The 20,114-nt window shown below is 36.4% G+C and overlaps 1 protein-coding gene across 5 annotated transcripts in view; it reads right to left on the reverse strand.

The window, feature by feature from the left end:
• The window catches only part of slc20a2 (solute carrier family 20 member 2), a 71,865-nt gene that overhangs the window by 45,282 nt on the left and 6,469 nt on the right, over positions 1–20,114 (reverse strand). For 2 of the 5 annotated variants that reach the window (XM_088910680.1, XM_088910676.1), the window contains exon 1: positions 4,637–4,881. The exons of 1 other annotated variant lie outside the window; for it this stretch is intronic. The gene's annotated coding sequence lies outside the window, so the exon portion shown is untranslated. Of the gene's footprint in view, positions 1–4,636; positions 4,882–20,114 lie in introns of those variants that run through there. 2 more of the 5 variants (XM_088910679.1, XM_088910677.1) reach the window with 1 other exon arrangement.

The raw sequence follows: 20,114 nt of genomic DNA on the forward strand, positions 1-20,114 counted from the left end.
AAAGTTCAGAGTATAAAGTTAAGTCAGAATATCCCTAAAAATAGCTGCAGTGCTTTGCATTTGTTCCTCAATTTGAGACTATTATGAAGTTACCTGAATTTTTGTAAACATCCCTTCAAAGGCAATTTGCTGCTTCTCTGCAGTTCCCAGTAGTCAGCTTTCTAGAAGCTATTATTAACTCTTAAGTGGTATCTCTGGTTTAAAAGTAAATATAAAAAGTGTGCAACTTTTTTAGTCTAATCCTTTTTGCCCAGTTCATCAGCACCTTCAAGCTACACAGCAATCCTGCAGATCAGGACATGTACAGTAGTAGGTACTGTTTGCTTCCCTTTATTGCCAAAGCAGCTTGGGGTAGATCCAATTGACCTCTTTAGGTGGAAATGCAATAACAAATTATCATGACATTATCAGATTTTCAAGAGACTAACATCAGAGGATGAGACAGAATAAATATTAATATGCAAAATGAGAAGGAAATTAGATAAATAAAAGAGAAAGATGACACACATTATAGTGTCAATAAAAGGTATGCCTTTCTGTCAACAGCCCACTGCAATTAGTGAAAGGGATCAACAGCGAGGATAGTCTTAGAACTACACCAAACCAAAGATACTAAACTGTTAAATGCCAAAGTCTGCAATAAGGACAATTCTTAAAACGAAAGCAAAATTGATGGCAAAGTGTCCATTGGATATGCAGCCCTGTTTCGGTGAGAGAATCAAATTAGCCTGAAACTGCTAAGGCAGGTATAATATCCTAGAATTACCAATGTATTATTGGGCAAAACATTGACACTATATACACAGCTTCAAACAGTGTTAGAAATAAAACAACATATACTGTAGATAACAATGGTATCCAAACTATTAGCATGCCAGCTATTATTTGCATTTTTTCAGTCTTGAAAACTGGAAGCATATGGAAAAGAAAACTGCAAGAGCTGTTAAAAATCGTCGGACTTCAAAAATAATCTGGTAAAACTAAGCTTCAGTATCTTGCACAAAAACTTGATTTCAGCTACTAAAAAAAAAACCTTTAAAAATAATTTAAAAAGTAAGTGTTGTTTCTTTGGTTAACCAAGATGTCTCTCTTCAGTAAAGCAGTTATACATCAAGTTCTGGCAGAGGTGACTAACTGAAGTAGCTTGTTTGTTTTTGTAGATTGCCCTCGAGTCATATTTTTTTCCACATTTGAAATGGACTGCTGGAGTAAGCAGTGTAATCTGAGTGGTAACTAAGAGGTCTAATTTCAGAACCTTTCAGCAGCTATCTCAATATAACCTACAAGATCTGATCCTTTAGATTTAAAGCTACAGAATACACAACAGATAGCTAGTCTGGGCAGAGATTCACACTTTGTGCCAATGTTTACATTCAACCAAAGTTACTTCTTTCCAGTACATAAACATGGTCTTATCTGAGCTCCATTTTATTTTTATTAGATTGTGTAGCACCACAAAACCTTTTATAAACTTCCATTTCATACAGTGTATATCCTGTGTGAAACAAACAATTTAGTGCTACCGTTATTAAAATAAACTTCATAACTACCAGCTAAACAGTTATTAACAATATTTATACAGAACTTCACTTAAACATTTTAAACATTAAAAAATTGGTCAGTAATACTTGTGTTAAAATTTGATTCAGGTGAGACATTTTTCATTGTCAGATTTTAGTTAATTAGTCTTGAAAACACTAAAATGAAAATTCCAGAATTCAATTTTCATAACACTTTCTAAGATTTATATAAAACTGGACATTTATAAACTTCCATTCAAATGTTAGCCTTCTTTATTTTTTTTTAAATTCCAAGATAGAGTTAAAGCATTTTTTATCTAATCTATATTACCATTCCAGTTTTAAAAAGGAGGAATCTCTTATGCATTTTTCAGTTATCCTGCAGTGCCCTTCTGAAAGATCAATTGTCTTTGTCAAATTCTACTTTATGTTAAATATATAAATTTCTTACATACAGTATGAAATTATGGGAGAGATTCTATGATGAAAGCAGGAAACCAAATTTATATCTAGCACAAAAGTAACTTTTTCCCCATCTGCCTAACATTCTTCAGTTAAAGTCTCTGTCTGAGATTGAAATATTAATGCATGTCTTTTGTGTCATCTTGATTAGACTACCATAACACTCAATTTACTGGAGTACATACCAAGATACTAAATAGGGGTCAATATGTCCTAAGTTCTGCGGCTCATGTGCAAGCTAAAACAATTCAGCATCAGCAAATAACTCCCACTCAATGTAAACTGCAAAGACTCTCTTTGAAATTCAAAGTGGATTTCAAATTTCTCACATTTATGAATTTTGCAGTCCCAGGGCAAACACTTAATCTGAGGTCTGGTATTACAGGCCTTCTCACTCTGCCAAACAGCAGGACACACTCTATGGGCGACAGAGTATTTTCTTGTGCAGAACCACTTCTGTGGAGCTTGGTAGCTCAAATGTGCACTTTTATGGAACTGCCCAAACCTGTTAACCTACTATTGTCTAAAAATGTAAAACTTAGATCTTTAACCATCTTTTTATGATAACTTTCAACATGTAATTTTACTCTTGGTTTTATTTGGCCTTGAATAAACAGTAGATTTATGTTTTATGTCTTTTTTCTCAGTGATTAGTCTTTATTAGGGCACAGTATGGTACCACTCATTACCAGGAATGTTCTCCGTGGGTGGAGATTGCCAAGTCAAGTGAGGATACTGTCTGCACCCAAATCCATAGAGATGCCTCAGGCGGACAAGGATTTTCAGTGGTTTACACACATCTCCACATTGTACAAGCTTTTCAGAAAACCTTTCCACTCACTGTCCCTGTATGACCAGTGGCATCAGGCATTATGGGATTTGTAACCGGCAGTGTGCAAGAGGTACGTACTTAGACAGGCAGTGAGCCACAACTATTTGAGGCTTTTTAACCATCGGAAATTATTCACTCCAATTAGCTCTCACTGTCAGGACAGCCACATCAACATGAAGCTTTTCTGCGATGAAATGGATAAGGCATGTGTTGCGTTCCAACGATGAAAGATGAAATACTTCCTATCACTTAGCTACTCTTCTTCACTGAGAAGCTGACTTGACTGCAAAACTGATCCCTGAGATCCCTCTGTGGATGTTTATACTAGTCAGAAGGACAACTGCACCCAAGATCAAATGCCCCCAGATATGAAAATCAAACTCCACCTATGCCTTTTTCAGTGGGTAATGCCATGCAGTTAGTTCCAACACACAATGCTCTATATCTTATCACTCTGAACAGAAGAACATGCTGCCATAGGAAACAGTGTATAAGATGAACAGATACAGAAAAATACATTATGACATTTAATCATGGAAGCTGAGAGAAGGAACACCAGGTTTCAATAACCAATTTTGGAGTTAACAGTTAATAGTCCTGCCATTTCTGAAAGATTGCTGTGGGATCTTTAACACCCAGTGTTGTGTGGTATCTGTTTAACATCTCATCTGACAGGCTGCACAGCCCCTGTGCCTTGGTTTGCAATCGCTGGGTAAAAGGGGAAAGTGCCCTCTACTGGTCCATTATCAAGACTTTCGGCAGAAGCTGGTTTTCCAGAAAAAAAAACAATCTCGCTTGGAGGTTTTGACAGGATATTATCTTACAGAGAAAAAAAACACACGAAAGGATCTGTGTATATCCAGTACAACAAAACTAAAAGTATAAGTGCGCCCTTTCCTGAAGGCCACAAAGAGCAGAAGAAAGTTCTGAATCTAAAAGATCTAAAACTAAAAGGTCTTGCTGCTTAACATTTAAAATCTGTTGCTTTTCCTGTATTTAAGCAGTTCAGTGCTACAGTAAGTTTTATACAAGTACAAAATGTAAAGAGCATTCAACATAAATACAGCTTTTCTGCACCATAAAGCACAATGTTCTTTGAAAGAGTTTAACATGAATTGGGGGGAAATTGTTCTTGTAGGAACTAAAGTAATTGGACTGTTTATGCAAATTTAATTTCTAAAATAAAAAGAGTAAAGAATTCTAATAAATGTGTTTATAAATAATGAAAATTACAGGTATGGGTTAGAGATTAGAAAGTTCTGGAAGTCCTTGACATTTTGTTCTTTTGTTAAGCATGTATTTTTAGTGTCCCATATCAAATACTTTTTCTAATTTTTTGTTTCCCAAGGTATTGCACATTAATTCAAAACAATTATTAACACAATAAAAAACAATATCAAATGTTGATGAAATTAAAAAAAATATATATCCCTTTAAAATATCAACATTCCCAACATTGCCAGCCAAAGGTGAACAAGATGTGAACAAGATTTAAGATGTTATATGCTATATAGTTAAGCCAGATTTCAGCACAAATACAACTGACATTTCTAGATAAAATTGTAAAATTTACAACTGCTTAGTAACTCAGTAAATCACTACTATATTTGTGCTAGAAAGATTGTAACCATCTCTTACTTTGCTCTTAGGCTCTGATCAATCAGTTACGGTCAGGACACAACCCACTGTCCACTAAGGACAGCTTTCCCGAGCCCCTCCAGTCTACATAGACACGCAAACGCATATTTTATTACTTTTACAAACATTGTCAAAGAGATTGACGAGACAGTCAGTTTAAACTCTGCGAAAATACCCTCCTCACCTGCTGCTTTGTTGTTTTTATAGGTTAGCAGGTGGCTGCTGTGTCCCGGGTCAGCGCTCTATCGAAATGCTTTTTGATCTTCGGAGCTCAGCCCTGTGGGCTTTTTTTCCCCCCTCAGCCCTGTTTTCCACCCCATTCCTAATCCAGCCCACTCTCCCTCTGTTATTCAATGCAGGCAGCACATGACAAGGCTAACAGAATTATGGGATGCCCCATGATGACGGCTCTGCTGTGGCTGTGGAGGTGGGGGGCCAGTGCGAGTGTCTCTCCACTTATTGCGCATGCAGCTGCCACTTGTTCTGGAGGAATGCTGGGCTGGTCGCCCAGCTGCGGATTAGAGCTCGCTCGAGCCACTGACTCACATTATTCCATATAGCTCTGACCCCGGATTTCAAAGGAAATAATCCAATCACATGTGGTCCCATCCCGAAGAGACATAACTCACAGACATATCATGATATAAAAAGAAGCCATTTATTCCATGAGCTAAACAAATAATCAAAAAAAAAATGAGAATGAATCCTGCCACTTACAGAAAGCACTGGTATCTGTGGAGGATTCTTTACTCAAGGTCCTTTTGATGAGATTACCATGACTAGCATTTTACTTAAAATGACTAGCTCAGCTACATTTATTGTCAATGGCATTTGGATGCTGCTCTCTTTATTCACTTTTGTCGTGGTGACTTATATTAGTATATGAATGATCAAAGAAAACCTTTATCTCTAAGGACATCCTGATCTGTTATACTTTTAGTGATCATTTGCTGGCAACATCCTTAGCACCATAAATCTTTCTCTGGCTTCTTACATCATTTTTAGTGTTTTGCGTATCTCTGCCAATTTAACAAAACTGAAATGTTAAAAATCACTTCTTGTTTGGTTAATGTTACAGGAAACATTACAAGCAATCAAAAACATACAGCAAATTCAGCCATGACTGATTTTACATGTAGTCAGCTCAATGGCAGTGAAGTCTCAGCTGCCCGAGCTTGTATTGTTATACCCGATCCACAGTCTTACAAAACATGAAGTATTAAAATGAATGCATCTCACAGTCCCTTGACACTTCATTTCCTGGAGTTGTTGATGGTAACATCAGTCACCACACAATTATTCCCAAAGAGCTGTGGAATGTATTTGCCTCTATCCAAAATTATCTTACTGTCCACAGCAAGACTGCAGTGTGACAAAAAATAGCTTACTCTGGATACCAGAAAATTGAAGAAAAATCATGTGGCAATGAATGTAAACTGTGTTTTTTTTATTGACTGTCCAATGTGAACAGCTGAACAAACAGAATACACCAGAAGTGCAGTATTCACAGTGAATCGTAAATAGGGGCATTTATTTTATTAAACAGAAACTGTTTCATCCTATACAAAATAGGTGACCTTAATGTGTATTTACAGTGGTTTAAAATCAGTTTTGATCTTTTTGCTACGAGAAGAGGATTTAAAATGAACTACCTGATAATTTTAAACAGAGACAGGGGCATTTATAAAAATAGCAAGAGGATTAGAACAAAAGTAGATTGATTATATATTTTTTGACAGAACACATGATTTTAAACTGTTAATTTACCAGGAAGGGGATAACTTATGTTTGAAGCACTGTCAAAACAAGAAAATTAGGTAGTATAATTAGTACATGGAAATATGCTACTAACTCAGTATTTGAGCCTATAAGTATAGTTTATACATTAAATTATGAGTTGAAAAAGATACTAATTGACAAAGTTGTTATTCTCTTGTAAAAATAAGCATCTCTGTTTATGATATCATACTTCAACAGTATATTGTTGGAAAACAAAACTACTTTACCTTAATCCTTGATTGTCATACACACAACTTCATTTTTAAACACTTAGGCATATTGAGAGCTTATATAAAGCATCATAATACATTTACAAAGAAACCACATGCCGTACCCACAATTACAACACGAGACCAGCATGACTATGATAATATCGACACAGTGAACATTGTACTATGGTGTAAACACAGCAAACGGCAAAACAAATGATTTGTTTCTTCTTCTTTTTCAATATGTGCACTTAAAAAATTAAGCAAGATATCTATGAAATGGTTTGCAACAGCACAACTATGATCCTCTGTCTCTTTTAGCAATAGGTTTCAATTCCTGCCACTCGATACTCATACATTAGCTGGTGGCCAGTGGAGAACCTACAACTTCTGTCAAAAACTTCAAAATTCTCAAACTTCTGCCTACTTATACCGTTAGAAGAGAACAGTATTTTTACTGAAGGTGATGTCCTGTCTTGCGCTCATCCAATGTCAAGATTGAATTAGGATAATAGCATGACAACTCGGAAATTGCTTCACTTGAACTCACAGGATTATAGGCAGGCTATTCCTACCAATATCTGCCTGTTAACATACTTCCTAGGACTCCCAAATATAGATCCCATGGCAGAAACAAGTGCAACAGGTGAACCCTACTGTTACCTTATATAAGGATAAGGGTGCCAAGGCAAACGTTTAATATCAATTTCAAAAGGAAAAATATATTATTGATAATTATATCAATTCTTACATCAGTTTCATTAAACTATTATCCCTGCTAACAGAGTGTGCTTGCTTTTATTAGTCAGAAAGTTGCAGACATTTTGATCTTAAATAATTTAAGAGATTCATGTGAAATTCTGAAAAGTACCCTGGATCCTGTAAAAAAGGCATAGGACGCGTGTACAGAAGATGAATTACCACGGGCTTCAAGAAAAATGGATAAAGACAAAATTAACGTGGATCCATACATATTTTAAGCAAACCTCAAGAAACAAGGAAACAACTATAAATGCCTACGAATGCTGCACAAATGACTACAAACATTTCTTATGTGGATGAACTGCTAAGAAACAGCAGCACATTTTCAGACTTTACCAATGAACTTGTTTTGAGGTGGCTATCCCTCTCTGTTTCTCTAGCAATGTTTGTGTTAACGTTAAGTGGACCAGTAATAATCATACATTTTGACAATCTCACAAATGTTAACATACTGTAGTAGCAAAATTAAATACTGTAGACCCCACATTGCTTACTAATTTCCTAAACCAATGAACATGCTTGCACTGAGAATCTTTCACACCTTTAGAGTACGTTCCTTAGAAATACGTGGTTTAAGGGGGAAAAAAACTAAAGTTCATCCCATAATATAATTTAGCTAATACACTTAAACATAAGAATGTGTATTTATACATAACCTTGGTTAAACAGCATTCTTTCAGACTTCCCTTTAAAATGTTTTTTCATTTTTTTCACAGTGCAAATACTTGGCTTTGTTTGTGTATTCTTTAGCTATATAAATCTAAATTATTAGGTTTCATAACACTGTATTCTTATTACACAAATTCAGATGTTTTCTATTTAAATCAAAGCCTACTATGCCTACCAACTAAATGTCTTTTTGACAATTCAGAAGGGTTAATTAGTGTGTGAAAGAAATTCAAGTTGTAAACAATCTAGAATCTACAAACAGGAGTCAAAAGAATAATACAGAAAAAAGGATATGGACAAATGGTGTTTGAACTTTTCAGCTGCAAAAGGGAACGTGTGAGAAGCAGAAAAAGGAATGTATGAGAATTTGTAGTCTACAGTATAACGTGGAGTTGATAGCGTGACAGGGTAATTATTGTTGTAAAACCAGAAGATGCAGTCAGACTAGAAAGTATATTTCAAAAGCAGCAAGAAATCATTACATTCTCCAACATCATGCAATAATCTCAGGAAGGCAAAACTATTTTTCATCCTGATGGGGTAATGATTGAAAAGCTCTCAGATTAATCAAATCACAAACAATAGTATTTGACACACTACCTTTCACAATCCGTTGTCCCCCTGATCATCACCCCCCTAGAAATAGTACAGGGTGAACGTGACAGTCAAGTTAAGAATCAGATGGCAACCAGCATAAATAAGCTCAAAGCGCGGATTCAGTCAGAACTGACCAAAGCAGGTGATGATAAACCTCTGAGCTGTGATGGAATGCTACTACTGTTGTAACAGGTAAAAGGATGTGCATGATGTTAAACATCTGCACTAAAGACAGTATTTCTGTGCACATCACAGTTCTCTTTTTCAGATTTTCCTGTTATTTTAAGCTGATTCTTTGAAAAAGTATGCTTCAGTTTTAATTTCTAGTTATTCCAATACTTTGCAATACCATTAGAGCATAAATGGGCTTGTCTCCGTTGCAGCACTGCTGAGAGGCACCTGTCAAAGCTTTTCAAAGAGAGACCAACGGCACAGTTGGCTTCAATGAGCCATAATTCAATAATAAAAATTAGCCACCATGACAGGTCATTCAAGGTCAACAATGCCCGAGATTTTTCAAATATACCAATTCAAGATGCCCCGCAAGAGCTATTGTCAATAAAAAAAAAATTACAGCAACAGGCTGGGCCTGTGACCTCAACACAGGGGTCAGGAAAAAGCACAAACCTTTGACTTTACATTGGTTTGTTTTCCATCGTCCACAGCACATCAGACAGGGCAAGAAAAAACTCACTTTTATTTTTTTTTCTTTTGCTGAAATACAAAAAAGAGTCGTCGATAAAACACATTACAAAAACATAAAAACCAAAAAATGTATGAGGCCAAGAAAAGAGGAATCATACCCTAGGATAGCATCACTCAATAAACATAACATAAAACAAAATTTATCACAGAGGAATTTACTAGACTTGCATAAATAAATGAGGATTTACACACCTTCACATGGATGACCTTTTGAGTTTTATTGCATTGAAGTTAATACTGCAGTTAAGAAATCTTAATCCTGGCCTGCTGGCAAATACATCAACCTAATACTTTCTGACAAGCAGTCTCCTTTTATTTCAGTGATAGAGCGGGTTCATGGGGAGACAGATTCATTAATCCTAGAAAGCCTCTGTGACTCCCAAACTTCAGAAATAACGAGAGGTATTTTTAGACAAAAGGCTGTGGAGTTCCACTCATTATCAGTCAGCAGCAGGGACATGTTAATGGATTGCACAGTATTTGTGCATTTACTGCAGTACAGAGAGAGAGCTCTGAGCATTTTAAGGTACAATTCTCACTCACTTCAGGATCCACTGCTGCTTTGCTGGGGCTGTGGGTGAAGAATAACAAAGAGAGGAACCATAAAAGCTGATGAGGTCGGCAAGAAAAGTACCCCAAAAGATGCCGAGAGGTCATTCAGCATAAGGGTGGCCATACTCAACATAAAACATCCCCAGATTTCAAGACATTCATACAGTAGTCAGGTGGGGGCTAGATTCAGGAGAAACTATAATAATGTTGTATGTTATAAAGATTAAAGATATTTATAAAAACAAAATGTCTATCAGACCTGTCCCTTGTTGCTGTATTCAAACATTTCTTATGTGGAGGAACTGCCAAGAAACAGCAGTACATTTTCAGACTTTACCAATGAACTTGTTTTGAGGTGGCTATCCCTCTCTGTTTCTATAGCAATGTCTGTGTTAACGTTAAGTGGACCAGTAATAATCGTACATTTTGACAATCTCACAAATGTTAACATACTGTAGTAGTAAAATTAAATACTGTAGACCCCACATTGCTTACTAATTTCCTAAACCAATGAACATGCTTGCACTGAGAATCTTTCACACCTTTAGAGTATATTCCTTAGAAATACGTGGTTTAAGGGGAAAAAAACTAAAGTTTATCCCATACTATAATTTAGCTAATACACTTAAACATAAGAACGTGTATTTATACATAACCTTGGTTAAACAGCATTCAGACTTCCCTTTAAAACGTTTTTTTTTTCATTTTTTTCACAGTGCAAACACTTGGCTTTGTGTATTCTTCAGCTATATAAATCTAAATTATTAGGTTTCACAGCACTGCATTCTTATTACACAAATTCAGACGTTTACTATTTAAATTGAAGCCTACCATGCCTACCAACTCAATGTCTTTTTGACAATTCAGAAGGGTGAATAAGTGTGTGAAAGAAATTCAAGTTGTAAACAATCTAGTAAAGGTGAAGACAGACTGTATGGTCTTCCATCCTTTTCCATATTCTTCTAGGATACAAGTAAAGCTACATCTGAAAACTAGCTTTAAAACTGCAGTCAATTCTATTTACAAACAGTATGAGGAAGAAACTACACTCAAGTTACAAGGAATATAACTTTTTGCCAAACAAAAGCACACCGAGTCCCAAAGCACGTTGGAACCAATTTGTCCCTCTGGGCACAAGTGGGCAAACAGCCCATCTACCTTATTTATGATGGAGTAGGCAATTTGCCCAGAGTGGAAATTGAGGACCACTATCTTATTCTTAAAGGGAAACCCAATACTGTATTTAAAGCAATAAAAGTTCTAAGATTATGTTGCATGATCAAAGATTAAGCTACACAGGAATGCTGTGATCTCCATTCTTATCTAGGTGACATTTTTAAACATCTTTAAAAGTGTGGAAGTATGATGTTCTGTTTTTTCAGAAAAGGTTATCCTTCTTTTTTCTTTGACATACCACGTGCTCATGCAGACACTATAAATAGGCATTTCTTGTTCTGTCTTTCCAGTACTGGTTTGAGCTGCCCAACCTCCAGCTCAAACTAGACGATTGTGTCTATTGCCCGACATGCAGAATGAACATACTGAACTCCTTCAGCCCACTCAGTGACAGCAGTCCAACAGCATTATAAAAGAAGTTCAAATGGCCTTTGGGCTGCTTTTTCAGATTTACGTGTACCTTTATAAAAATATAGCTTTATAAAAAAAACATTATATGCACTAAAACACTTCTAAATAGATGTGCAAAGTTCAGCTGGTTTACACTGTAAATAAAAGACTGCTAGGCAGTACAGATTACACTTTAGCAAATAAGATATTTGATGGTTTACTGAACAGGAGTTTAAGGACAAACAGTGGCTTTAACCCACTTGGCTTAAGACACGCAAGCTTGACCACAGAGAGGAAGCTAGAACCTATATGAGATGAGCCAATGGGTTTGCTCCAAGGTTGGTAATGATGGAGCTGGTGGAGGGACTCTAGGAAGAAAAACTTCCCCTATTTATATCTCACGGGAGCAGCTGATTGGCAGGATCTGGGTTCGTCTCTTTCCCAGATTTTCATTCTAAACTTCACAAACTGCAAAGAACTAAATTATGTGTAACAAATTGAACATGGTCAATATTTGTAGAGGTCACATAAAAACCAAAAGAAAAATAAACATTACAGCACAAACAAGCATCTCTCTTTACATAATACAAGTACTCTGTACAAGACAGATCCCAGTCAGCGTCTTGCAAGCTAAAGTAATCCCTACAGCAAGAAACTACTGAAATCAAGGCGCCACCTTCACATTGGTTATGGTATGAATGATTACTGTTACAGCATAATTTAGCCTTTCATAAGGAGACATCTGTAAAACAGGCTCTCTCAACCTCTGTCTTTTGCAACATGATGACACCTCTGTAACATCTATACAGAACTTCAGATACCTGAGGCACTTTGGGGTAACACTACAGGAGAGAAGACATCAGGCTTACATCACCACACAACTATCTCGACATGCCTTTGCTGACTTTGACTTCTGCTATGTTAACTATGTTACCTGTTGACACCACACCTGAAAGAAGCCACTCTGAATCATAGCAAAGGGGAAGAATACTTGCCAAATCAAGACATTGCAGTGTTTTCCTTTAAATTACATGTAAAATAAATTCTAGTGGAAACAGTGTTGACACATTCTTTGTGTCCCATGGGTGGGGCATCTTCATAATAATGGAAATTTTTTACATAACATTTTGCAGCTATACAAGTATGCACATGAAGTCTTCAAAAGTACATGTTGTGCCACATTAAAATATTGAGAAAAGAGCAATTTCTTTCAGCTGCAGCTGGACAATTTGCTATCATAATCTACAACCGCAAATTACTTTTTGAGTTTCATTTCAATTGAACTTCCATGTGGCTTGAAACTGCCATTGCAGTAGAGACAACGTAGTCTTCCACAAATAGGTTTACGAACCTTTCAGGTCTGACATGAAAAAAATACAAGCTCAAGAATGGAAAAAAAAATAGATCTTTATAAACAGAAATCTCATTTTGCTAGCATCGGCCTTTATTCTGCACATCTGCTTTTCCCAGTGGATGCTCATGCAACGTCAAGCTCTCTAAAAACCACAAGGCACAGATCTAAGCATGTGAATACATGTAAATGAATGAATAATCTTAAACAGAGGCTGCAAGTGAAGCCAAGTGTCTCCTGCACAGTATTATTTATATATGCCTTTGCCTCCTAAGATATCGCATGTCTGGTGATGTGGCTCCAAGAATGTTGTCTCTCCTTAACAACAGCTGGGGCTGATGCCAAAGGAGGTGGGGGCAGAGGGTGCTGAAAATAGCCAGGTCACATGGAGTTTCATGGTATCTGCGTTAGCCAGCCTCCCCTTAAATGGATTCTTTCTTCTCCCGACACATCACACGGGAGAAGTCAAAGGGTCGGAGGCTCTGTGCGGGCCAGAGAAAACCGACAGCAGGAGGAAAGGGCAGCTGCAAGTGTTGCCTGAGGAATCAGCCATCACTTCCGATACAGACGCATAAACCAGTCATCTTAAGGCGGACTACTGTAAATCGAAAACATGATCATTTTCCACCAAGACACAACGATTCTACAGAGACTTTGTATTTCCAGGTATTCCAAAGGGTGACAAACCCCACAAGTGAACCACTACAAATAAGCTGTAACATATGTGATCCCAGACATGGTTATCCATATTTTTACAAATACACAAATGATTGTTATTAATGTGCACTATGTCATTCAGGTTTTCCTCCCTTGATTGCAATACAATAATACAGCACTTAGAGAATGATCCTGGTATCATTGTGGTACTTCTAATTTCTATAATCCCGATTTGCTGCTCCACGCGACTCACTGCAAAACAAACCGAACAAGCTGTTGAAGAAAACAAGTGTCGGGCTTCATTTGATTAGGTCTTTGAGTCCAGGTGCTCATCCAGGAACAGGGTCACTGCTCAGTGGGACACTGAGCTACATTTGCTGTCACCCATCCAATCATGGTGGTGCCTGGCCAAGTGTGTGCTGTGTCACACTGGATCTTAGGAGCAGCCTGCATTCAAATTGCAGCCTTCACACTGTCATGTACATCTTACACTGCAGGCACAGGCTTTAACAGGTGAGGCACTTCAAGTCTGTGCAGAAATATTATACATCACAGCACTTAAACTTAGAATGTTTATTATATCAAACATTTTACCTACTGTTTTGCAGTTTAAACAAACTGACATTGCCAAAACGAGACTGAAGGCTTCTGTGGTGGTATTTAATTCTGACTTCAAACCACCTTAGCACCTTCCTTGACTTTTTCATCTGCAATATGCCTCTTTACTGAGTATCTCACGGCAGAAATCTGAAACTCAATAAAAGAAACTAAGACTTTGAACTTCCCACTGAGCTAAATGCTCAACTCTCTAAATCTACTGAGGAAATGAACACTCTCTCAGCAGACTCGTTACATACTGTGGCGTCAGCAGTAACTGCAAGGAAGAATTCTAGAATCTCAGTTCACATAGTGCAGAAGTTGAAAAAACTATACAAATTAAAATACTGGTATTGAATTTGTTTCTGCTATTTTACTTATAAACAAATAATTAAAAATTCCAAATAACCAAAGTCTGTAATGAAAAAAGGAAAGTTCAAAGATATATTACCCAACTTTTGCTCATAAAAAATATATATAACTGTCTTTATCCCAAGAATAACTTGCATTTTCTCTTTTCATTCACATTGCCTCTACTGGGAAATCACACCTGAAGTACTTTTATTTAAATATAATAAACAAAAAAAGAGGTCTACATTACAAAAAGGATTAGATTGATTCTTAATAAGAATCTTTGTTAATGTTCTCAAAGGAGATAAAAAAATGATTTGGAACATTCTGTTGCTCCAATAAATTGATTATTGTGCTATTGTTTTTCAGATACAAAAGATGTTCACAAAGCAAAAAAACAACACTCTACAGCAGAAAATGTCAATATCACACAGAAGACAAAAACAAGTTTCAACATTACATTTATTTTAGTCCCTGAGATTTAAGGACCCAGATACAGCCATACAATTCTCTCTGATCAGCTGAATTTTCAAGGCTTTTTCTGAAGAGTATTCCATGAGATTTAATAGCTCTGAACTGAACAATATCTAATATTTCTAAAATTGTAACAATCAAACAGAAGCAGAAAAATGCTAGAGCTGCAGGAGACCAATTAATGAGTTTTTCCATTTCATATGGAAAGTCATTTGAAGTCACTTTAAAAGGACTCACGTTGTCTTGAGATGATGAACCTAGAAAGGCACTACATAAAATAAACCATTAATTATACATCCATCAATCATTCCATTTTCTAACCACATAATCCAATACAGGGTTGTGGAGAAGTCAGAAGACAAGCAACAGGCACAAGGCAGCCTACACCCATGATGGGACGCTGGTCCATAAGAGATTATGCGTACACTCCAGGGCCAGTTTTCCCAGAAGCCACTCAACCTACCAGAATGGCTTTGGACTGTGGGAGGAAACCCAAGCACTCAGAGGATACTCTTGTGAACACAAGAAGAACATACAAGCTCCACAAAAAAGTAGTTTCCCTACATCATTCTGTACCAATCTTTCGAGGTTGAATCATCACATCAATTCATATCTTTTTAATTATTAAACCAATTTTAACATATTTAAATCCTGAAAGTATAACCAGAACATATTTATTTTTGCAGGAATTTTGCATGACTTTCCCCAGAAGGAATCGCAAAAGAAAAATGGTTTATATGATATTATAAATACAAAATATCAGTTACATAAAGGCTGACTGGAGGGATACTGCATTTCTATCATTTCTCAGGTATTATCTTTCAATCTATGTATGCAGAACTTGTATATGACACCCCAGTGCCAGAACTAAACATAATTCATTATTAAACAGTACAAAAGCACAGCATTTGTAAACAGTTTCCAAAGTGATCTATCATTTAGTGTGGATCACATCTCAGAGCACTAGATAAATACAGGGCTGGATACTGTTTTAACACCAGTCACAGGCTAGGCATCCTACTTTGCAAATCATATCATGAAGAGGACATGGTCAGCTTGTTAAGATGCAAAAGAGGAAAAGCATGATTCGGGTTTAAAACCAGCATCCTCCCTGAAGGATGTTTACAATTTTCAAGAAAATCTTCAAAGTGGTTAAATGATTAGGTAATCCCCCATCAAATCAAGTTCCTTTCATAGCCACTGCCTTACCACAAATCACATTTATCTATGAAGAACTCCCCGTCTTCCCAGAAAAAAAATGGGAAAAAAATCAAGTATTTCTACAACAAAATAACGAAACTACTGCAGATAGAGATGGTCTACATATTAGTTATGTACCGTATATCCTCTGGAAAAAATGAGGAGAGAATCCCCTTCACATGGCTTGTACTCATCACTGTACTGTGAAGTTTTTGAGTACAATTTTTTGGAAATTTATATCCTGCTCCCGTATTTTGTAAAAAAAAACAGATTGTGAATTTTTTTTTCACCAAAATCATTCACGAAGGTTAAGACTTATGCACATACAGAACTGTAAGGCTTTAAAATGAGTATATATTACTTGGTTTGTGAGACAGTGCTTTATTATTCTTTAAGATTTGCAATTTGTTTTAAGTTCTGGGACAGACGTGTGACTAGGTGTTAATGCAAACTAGTATTTTTTCCTGAATGATACTGTCTGTTCAGATACTGAGGAAACATCTGTCAAACTAAATTTACTGATACTTTGAGTTTCAAGTCCCAAAACATTTTAAATACTTGATTTGAATGAGACAAACTGTTTAAATGTCAACTCAAATTGTAATTTTAATAATGATAGGATAGCATGGTGTAGCATTAAGGCCGTAAATATCTTTGATATTTAGTGGCGGGAAAGGTTATACGGACAACCTTTCTTTTGCCTTGATCTAGAAATACTGTGGAATAGCTTAATAACTCCTTTGAATCTGAGATGGGACTCTGATAAGATGTCCTGGCTTTATAACACCAAACCAGACCATCTTTTGATAAGACACTTTTGCCTTATCATCAAAAACAGTTGAACTTTTGTCGACACCACTGAATATAAATTAATATTCAGTGTAGCAGCTAAAATATATTGAGGACACTTGCTCTGCTCACTCATTCTAATGTATATCTTCAATGTATACACACTTTCAAACCATTGAGAATTAAATATACCTTTGATAAAGACCAAACTAATTATTATAGTCAACATTTTTAGTCCTGTATTATTAGTTTCCATTATAATTCCTTAGGGACTGATCAGCCATTTGTATGAATCACAGAAGATTTTATACTCCAGTATACTCCATATACTCCAGTTCCTCCATTCTTTGAATCACTGTTTGCTCTAATTAATTCATTGTAGCCATAAAATACTCTGAATTTCCTGTTCATATTTCTAATTCATGTAAACATATACACAATTAACCACAAATACTCTAGCATACACTGTATCTACAGTACGTTAAGGTCCCCAACGACATAATTAGATAGATAAGACTTTATTGATTCCGAAGGGAAATTGATAATTAACACTTATAAATTGTATATATACTTTAATGTACATATTAATTCATATTAGGTAATTATGTGAAAGAAAATAGCAAAAATTCTCCCCTATTTTACACAACTTGAGCAAATAAGTTATTAAAGAACATAATTAGATAAACAATGAATCTTGAGTCTTGACACAAGACATCAAGCAAGCAATTTCCTTCAAAATCTTAATATTAATTCTTGCTTTACATTCAACTATTTGCATTTATGACCATGAAATGAATATGAATGAAAACAATAGAATGGTAGAAAAGCAAAAGAAAATGATTCAGCCATACATAAATGCCCTTTATGTAAAAATCCTTTGTATTCAACATTCAAAATAAAGTCTTAAAGAATAAGATAACTCCATTAAAGGTGTTATTGGATTGCAAAAGAAGAAGAAAAGCTAACAAGGAGCATTTTCTGGTTTCTGTAATCCTCCTGCCTGCACATCACGTTTGCAGAGCAAATTTCCACACGGGCCTCTCCGAGATTGAGCTGCTAAACGCAAATCCATTAGGAACAATGCAAAAGATGGAGCTTTGTTATGTTTAAAGAGAAAATATCCAGAGAACAAGTTGTTGAATAATAAACAGTTTAGTAATATAATCCCAGTTTCAAGACAAACATTACTTGGGATATAATTAGGTTCATTCTGTGTGTCTTATTAGTTTATCTTTGATAAAAAAAAAATATAACAAGGGATTCTGAATATGTAGCATGGAATGAATGAAGAACAGGTCTGGTACTGCTAGGTGAGTTAGTCAATTCCTGGGGTATCCACCATAAGTGAGAACTGTAAACCATGATAAAAGAGACTCCATAGGCACCCCCAAAAAGTTTCTATATTGATTCTAGAAATTATTCATTTTTTAACAGCTTCTTCCAATTCAAGGTCTTGGGAGAGCAGGATCCTACACCCTGGAAGGATGCCAGTCCATCACAGTTAATCTGTAATACAACAGTCAAATCTGAGACATTATTTGGGCTCGCTTGGTTGCCGATACACCCAACTCAACTCATTTGAACAGACTTTGCCACACAGGCAACACATCATGAATGATGTCAATCCCGGACTGCAGCAGAAATACCAACTGTCCCTTGCCATGTTGGAATAAATGCTGAAATACTAGGCGACTGCTTTTGGTGTTGAGATGTCAACAAGTAGAGCACAGATTTCAAGATTCGGCAAATAGATGGGGCACAGCAACATGACCAACAACTAGTACATGCCATCTCTTTGTTCCATTACGCCTAACACTTCCCCACAGCACTATTCTGCCTTCCTTAAAAATGGGCCAATTGTGCATTACTCGCAGACAGAAATCCTGTGACCGCACACGGGGAAGAAGGGGGAAGTATAGGCAAACTCCTTTGACCTCCACACTTTCAACTCATTCATCATTTAACATGTCACAAGGACCACAGTCCAGCACTCAATAGAGGAGATGTGTCCTTCACGGTTGGCATCGCGTGAGGGATAGGGATCCCCATGTTAGGGGAGCCGAAACTTCCCCGGCTTAGGGAATCCCAGTCCGTTAGATGACTCAGGATCAAACTCGCATCATTGTGTTTGTGTGAGTGCCTTTACCAAGTAAAGAGGCCTCATTTCATAATTTTAAAGTTATAAAATCTATAAATCTAAGAAGCATAACTGCATACAGTTGTCAGGGAAAAAACCTGCACGACCTGAATCTCATCCCTATTGACAGATCTCCTCTGTCCACTTATCCTTTGATGCAATATTGGTGTAACTACAGTAGGAATTAGAAATAAGTTTTATACATAATTTTAAAAACAGAAAACATTTGTTACGATAATAAAAAATACTGAAAAAAATGCAGACAGTTCACAGATTGACAGAGACAGGTTCAGACAAACTATATTTTTCCCAAAACTATATTAGCATGCATTCTTTCCAGCCCCGTGTTTTTGATATGAAGACAAAGGGATGATGCACAAAATAGCCTTGTTATGTGTCGCCAACATTTTTAGAGCACCGATGACCTTATCTGAGATCTACTGTTCTTTGCGACACATCCACAATGTGTCAGACTCATCATAATTACAGCAACAGAAGCACCACAAATTTTTAACTGGCAAGTAATCTTAACTACTGATCACAAATACTTTAGTCTCAGTGCCTTATGACCATTTAAAACAATTTCTGCTCTAGTCATCGCCTCATACTGAAGTATGTTTTTGTTTGATTGATTTTCTGTCTCTGGTTTTGGTCTTATTTGTTCCCTCAACCTTGAAAAGTAAGGTCTGTGTTAAAAGCATCCTCCTTCTTCAAGATGGTTGCTACTGTAGCCTATTTTCATTTCACTCCCAACCATAAAATACAGAGGTTTTTTGTAAATGTCTGAGTTAAGGCTTGAGAACCCTATTTTCGTCGTCCATTTGCAGCCCTTATCTCTGTTCAATTCAGGAATGAATTCCAGTACTGCTGCCATAAACACACTTGCTGGCAGATCTCGTTACATGCTATCCCACGTCAACTGTTATTTAACAAACAGGCACGTGCCTTCCCACCAGACCAATTAACACCAACTTAAAACATTTTAAAATAAACAGTCAGGTGCATTATTTAAGTTTAACTGAGCAACATCCTCCTTGGAGTGATATGAACACCCTTTTGTTGTAAACAATGCTCTTGAAGAGACTGGTAGTGAGCGGTTTATTAAAAGCAGTGTCTAAGAAGAGAATTTTAAGGGAAAACCTGTTTGAGAAAAGTCTGAGAACAAACAGAGCCTACAGGGGAAGAACGTATTATGGGTAGGGTTTGACACACGTTAGCTGTTAAATGGTAGCACAAGACAACATACCTAAAAATCTTGCTATCCTTG

The sequence above is a fragment of the Atractosteus spatula genome, chromosome 3 (genome assembly GCF_055471065.1).
Source record: "Atractosteus spatula isolate fAtrSpa1 chromosome 3, fAtrSpa1.hap1, whole genome shotgun sequence".
Lineage (NCBI taxonomy): Eukaryota > Metazoa > Chordata > Actinopteri > Semionotiformes > Lepisosteidae > Atractosteus > Atractosteus spatula.